Source organism: Gobio gobio, assembly GCF_949357685.1.
Source record: "Gobio gobio genome assembly, chromosome: 13".
Lineage (NCBI taxonomy): Eukaryota > Metazoa > Chordata > Actinopteri > Cypriniformes > Gobionidae > Gobio > Gobio gobio.
In genome coordinates this window covers 9,715,055-9,722,092 of record NC_137106.1, presented here as the reverse complement: position 1 = coordinate 9,722,092, position 7,038 = coordinate 9,715,055, and positions in this window count along the sequence as shown.

Here is a 7,038-nt window from a genome sequence, read left to right as displayed (position 1 = left end):
GCTTCTGTTTGTAAATCCAGCTTTCAGGACAAGCCGTTGTGCATATCCTGTATTGAACTCGCGAAGTTTGTGGAAGATTGTGTTGTCCTCCGTGAAATGTGCAGCGCGCGCGTCGTGCATCCACGCACCGGCAGTGTTTTTTTCACGCAGCTGACGTTGTGCAAATCTGGTATTGAAATCGCGAAGACGGTGGATGCAGGGAGCCCTGCGCGCGCCTGATTCCCCGCTGACTCAAACACACGTGCATATAACATGCTGTATGTTAAACGCTCTGCAACGCACCCCCTTCCCAAGGAAGGCTGAACAGAGCAAGTACCCCAGACCTGCAATCCGGATGAAAATAACAGCGTTTCTTCGGCATTGCGGCAAAAACACAGCCTACTAACGCTTCCCCGCGGCGATACAAAATTGCCTCGCCCCCCTTATTTCATATTCCCCGGAGGAGGGGTTTATGTAAATATTGGGCCTGGTGATGTCAGCAAAACCTGGGTGAATGTGTAGTAGTCCCTAGCGGCCGTTTGCTGTAGTCCTTAGAAACTGATTTCTTTAAAAGCAAATATCTCCCTTTGCTTTAAACTTTGAACGTTGTAACTTTGCAGATGTTGTTTATGCTCAAGCAGCAACATTACACGTTAGCTAAAGTTAGAATAGTGAAATCGTGGTTTACCACCCCTTTAAGGTGAAGAATTAAGTGTGAAACCATCAGGAACCCTTTAGTCTCCAGCACCACCATTTTCCAGAACTTCAACCTACATGGAGTCTCCATGTTCTCAGAGACTTAAGTTAGGTTAAGAAAATAACCCCGACTTAAGAAGAATCACGAGCTGAAGTGTTGTGAATACAGAAGACTTTATAGACAGATAGGTTGAGAGTGTCTCCCATTCCCTTTAATAGCCAGTCGCGCTTGCACCATGGTGGATTCACTATTAACATGGGGGAATTTGCGAGCGGAAAGACTGAATGCTTCTCCAGAGAGGAATCCTTTTATTTTGAATATTTAAACATGTTTGTGTGCTGCTGAGCGCCCCTGTGTGTAATAATTGTATGCGCGTAGTGCACCCGCCCAGCGCATATTACCAACGTGCCCTTTAAATAAAAAAATTAATAAAAAAATGATATATATACATATATATATACAGTGAGGAAAATAAGAATATTTGAACACCCTGCTATTTTGCAAGTTCTCCAACTTAGAAATCATGGAGGGGTCTGAAATTGTCATCTTAGGTGCATGTCCACTGTGAGAGACAAAATCTATAAAAAAAATTCAGAAATCACAATGATTTTTTAACTATTTATTTGTATGATACAGCTGCAAATAAGTATTTGAACACCTGAGAAAATCAATGTTAATATTTGGTACAGTAGCCTTTGTTTGCAATTACAGAGGTCAAACGTTTCCTGTAGTTTTTCACTAGGTTTGCACACACTGCAGGAGGGATTTTGGCCCACTCCTCCACACAGATCTTCTCTAGATCAGTCAAGTTTCTGGCCTGTCGCTGAGAAACACAGAGTTTGAGCTCCCTCCAAAGATTCTCTATTGGGTTTAGGTCTGGAGACTGGCTAGGCCACGCCAGAACCTTGATCTGCTTCTTACAGAGCCACTCCTTGGTTATCCTGGCTGTGTGCTTCGGGACATTGTCATGTTGGAAGACCCAGCCTCGACCCATCTTCAATGCTCTAACTGAGGGAAGGAGGTTGTTCCCCAAAATCTCACAATACATGGCCCCGGTCATCCTTAATACAGTGCAGTCGCCCTGTCCCATGTGCAGAAAAACACCCCCAAAGCATGATGCTACCACCCCCATGCTTCACAGTAGGGAGGGGGTTCTTGGGATGGTACTCATCATTCTTCTTCCTCCAAACACGTTTAGTGGAATTATGACCAAAAAGTTCTATTTTGGTCTCATCTGACCACAGGACTTTCTCCCATGACTCCTCTGGATCATCCAAGTGGTCATTGGCAAACTTAAGACGGGCCTGGACATGTGCTGGTTTAAGCAGGGAACCTTCCGTGCCATGCATGATTTCAAACCATGACGTCTTAGTGTATTACCAACAGTAACCTTGGAAACGGTGGTCCCAGCTCTTTTCAGGTCATTGACCAGCTCCTCCTGTGTAGTTCTGGGCTGATTTCTCACCTTTCTTAGGATCATTGAGACCCCACGAGGTGAGATCTTGCATGGAGCTCCAGTCCGAGTAGGGTTGGGTATCGTTTGGGTTTTTTTCGATTCCGGTGCCAAACCGATACTTTTAAAACGGTTCCGGTGCCTAAACGGTGCCTGAACCGATACTTAAAAAAAAAAAAGGCCACAAAACGAGGTGGACGACATTAAATGGCTTTTTATTTATTTATTTTTTAATTAAATTGAACCATTTATTAAAAGTTTAATGTATACTTAAATGTATGAATATAAATAAATACAAAACACAATTTACTTATTTACAAATTATAATTGACTTATTTACAAATTCACAGTAAAACCTAAGCCACCTAACCCAACTACAACAGGCCTAATTTAACTCTAAATAACAGTTACAGTAATAATAGCAGTCGTCTGTATTCTTGCTCTGCTACTAACCAGCTTCGAGCTTCAGCTTTATTTAGAAATATTATAATATTCTCTGGCTAAATATTTTAGAACGCATCGCCTTAATGTTTCCATGGCGACGCGTCATGTTTCTCACATGACACACAGCAGCCGCAATAGCACTGACAGCTCAGCTGTATCGGGTTTATTTCATTTTTTCTTTTTATTCAAAATATTCACAAACTTCTTAACTGTGTCACGAACTATCTGATGTTCAAATGTGTGAGTGAATGTGTGTTAGTTGATCTATAAAGCGCAATGGGCGGCGCCATGTTAGTTTTGCTCAGAATCGGATCTGTCGGATTTACAACACTTGAGTTCATTCTCGTCTCACGAAATACATGAAAGTAAGTGACCAGTGAACTGGAAGAAGAATAGAGTAAACTATAGAGTTACTATATAATGTGCATGTATGTATCTGATGTGAATAAAACATGTAACGTTAGTCAAATTATAACCGTCTGAAAGGATTGTCATTGCCGCTTTCATAGACATCAGTGTGTGTTTTGTTGCTAGTAGCCTACTTATGAGCATTTAAATGTCTGAAACCTGGAATAAACATGATGTGGTTGAAAACACTGAATAGTTGTCATGAGTTGTGATGTGTCCAGCGCTGAGCGTCTGTCTCTGGCTCGGTGCAGCCAAAGCATGCGAAAGCACGTTTGAATTTTGGCACCGAAATGAGGAACCGAAATCTGCGTTCTGATTCGGTCCGGTACATACCGGTTATATAAGTACCGGTGCCATATTGGAACCGGATTTCGGTACCCAACCCTAAGTCCGAGGGAGATTGACAGTCATGTTTAGCTTCTTCCATTTTCTAATGATTGCTCCAACAGTGGACCTTTTTTCACCAAGCTGCTTGGCAATTTCCCCGTAGCCCTTTCCAGCCTTGTGGAGGTGTACAATTTTGTCTCTAGTGTCTTTGGACAGCTCTTTGGTCTTGGCCATGTTAGTAGTTGGATTCTTACTGATTGTATGGGGTGGACAGGTGTCTTTATGCAGCTAACGACCTCAAACAGGTGCATCTAATTTAGGATAATAAATGGAGTGGAGGTGGACAGACTAACAGGTCTTTGAGGGTCAGAATTCTAGCTGATAGGCTGATAGAGCTGTATCATACAAATAAATAGTTAAAAAATCATACATTGTGATTTCTGGAATTTTTTTTTTTTTAGATTATGTCTCTCACAGTGGACATGCACCTACGATGACAATTTCAGACCCCTCCATGATTTCTAAGTGGGAGAACTTGCAAAATAGCAGGGTGTTCAAATACTGATTTTCCTCACTGTATATATATATATATAAGTTGTTCAACCCAGTAGGTGTGTTCATTTCTTTGTGCAACTGTGATAATGATAGAATGAAAGAAAGGTCACTGCTCTTGTGCTTCTGTGGTGAGAGTCTTGAAGAAGGGGGAGTGAAGATAGCAAACTTCAGCCAGACAGCAGGGAGTTAGCTTGGGCAGCAGAGAGTTATCCTAAAGCTTCCAGGTTCCTTCTCATCAATCACTCTCTGTAAGACAAAAGGTAGCGAGCACGCAAACAGACGCATGTCTGGGAGATCGAGCTCAACTGCTCTCTCTTCACTGGGGTATATATGAGTGGGAGACCGCCGTCAGGTGTGTTAATTGATTGCCGGTCAGCTGCCCCGTGTGTGTTGCCAGGGGCGACTGATGTCGGGATGATGGGAGATGGCTGTCAGGTGTGTGTGTTGATTGTTGGCCATCTGCTCCATTGCCAGGGGCGACTGATGTCGGGACGATAGTAGTCTGCCACAATATATATATATATATATATATTAGGGATGCCACAATTCTCAATATAATATTGAACCGTTCGGTACGGCCTTCACGGTTCAATCCGCGCCTTTGAATTGCGGTTTTTCGGTTTTGCATTTAATTAAGTATTTTTCTACAAATTCTATCATTTGCCTCCATCCCAATATACTGAACAACGCGACATAAATTCATATCACACGTTAGTGGTGGAGTTATACTCACGGAACACTATAGTTATTCACAATCACGAAAGTTCATTATTTGCATGCGTTTTAAAGCTTTGCCGGCATGTGCGCGGTTTTAACATGCGCTTCTCCGAGCGCGCGCACTAAACGCCTGTCAAACACGTGATTACTGGACTAAGTCGTCTTACCGCGCTAATACTGTCAAATACACACAAGGTTTACATAAACACAGTCGGTTATGTCTAAAGTGAAAGTAAAATCGGCGCGCGTCTGTATTAGATGCACGCAGGTCTTACATTGACAGCAGGCAGCCTATTGAACACGCCGTCCTTAAAGGGACAGTTCACCTCTAAAATTATGTCATTATTTACTCACTCTAATATTGTTCCAAACCTGTATTCATTTCTCATTTTTGAGTGAACTATCCATTTAATGTTAATACAACAACAAAAGACAGAGAATATCACTCACTGCTCTTGACTGAAGAACTTTAATACAGTAGCTTTAATAAGAATAAGTGTATATTTTATAGTGAAGTCTATGTAGTGTTTTATTTTTACATTTATTCATTCAATTTCATACTTAAATGCTGCTGTACATCTCTGAGCTGCCAGTGTAAATCTTTATATATATATTTTATATTATACAATACACTAGGAATGTGTACAAGGTTTTTTTTTAAGTAAAGGTTTAAGTAAGGTTTTTCAATTCTTTTAAGTAAAATAAAGAAAGAGTATTGCAATTAAAAAATAGTATTTTTTCTCCTTAACCTCTTGCTGTTCCTGTCGCCTAAGAATAGAATAGCAAAAAACTGATGTGACAAGCCATCAGAACCGAACGAACCGAAAACCGTGGTTAAAAACCGAGGTATGTATTGAACCGTGGACTAACTGTATTGTTGAATCCCTAATATATATATATATATATATATATATATATATATATATATATATATATATATATATATATATATATATATATATATATATATATATATATATATATATATATATATATATATATATATATATTTATATATATATATATATATTTATTTATATATATATATATATATATATATATATATATATTTATATATATATATATATATATATATATATATATATATATATATATATATATATATTATATATATATATATATATATATATATATATATTTATATATATATATATTTATATATATATATATATATATATATATATATATATATTTATATATATATATATTTATATATATATATATATATATATATATTTATATACTGCACTATTGACTTTTGCTACACTACTGTCGGTTTCAGTTCCTAAAAATAGCAACACACCAACAATGCGCCTGAACACACCTCGTTTTCAGACCAGCACGCCCATGGGTGAACAGATGCATTTGCTATTTAAACAACGTGGCAGTAGATGTGAAAACTGTATCTGCGTCGGGCTGAAACTTGCAAAAAATACTAACATTGTGCCAGGTGTATGATAGGGCCCGTAGTGTTTCTTTACAAAGTGACATTGCCAACTACTAGCCAGGCAGCAGAATACAGCGTTTTTAGCCATTTTCACCCTTAGTTAATTTCAACAATTAATAATACATTATTAAAATAAAAAGTTAATATGTGTTAAGATTGTTTAATGGTCCTGAGCTAACCTGAACAATGAACAGTTGCATTTGTATTAACCGACATTAACAAAGTTCAATAAATACTTTAACTAATGTATAGTTCATTGTTTGTTAATGCATTAATATGTTAACTGATGGGACCTTATAGTAAAGTGTTGCCATTGTTGTTTTTATGTCCATATCATAGTTTTATCCATTGTGTAGCATTGCGTCACAAAAGCCTAAAATAAATATTAAAGGTCACATGGTATGAGGTTTTTTAACATTAATATGAGTTCCCCTAGCCTGTATATGGTCCCCAAGTGGCTAGAAATTTCGATAGGTGTAAACCGAGTTCTGGGTGTCCTACTCTGTCTTTGAGAAAATGAGAGCTCAGACGAGCCGATCTGGAATCTTCCCTATATGTTGTCATACGGGGAACGGTTTCCTCCCCTTCCTCTGGTTTGCCCGCCCAGAGAATTTGGAGAAAATGGATTCAGTTTATTAGTCGCGATGTCAGCACAGGCTTTACAAAACAGACTCTTACCATATGGATTCGACAGCACCGCCACAAACAGTGAGTAACAGTGTTCATTAATGCCTGATCTGTGATTTCAGATGTGTAGCTAATCATTCAAGTTCACACAGACTTTCTTTCTAAATCGTTTAATACTGTCAGTCCTTCCGCTGGCCGTCTTGATGCACTAAGCGTAATGTCAGTGAATCAAGCGAGTGACTAAAATGATCAACTTCACATGTTTTCTGTTAGTAGCATGAAATAAATCCGTTATTTAAATGATTACAGAGAGCGATCAAAGAACACTCTCTTTATAATGTTCGGATCTGTCAATCACACGTC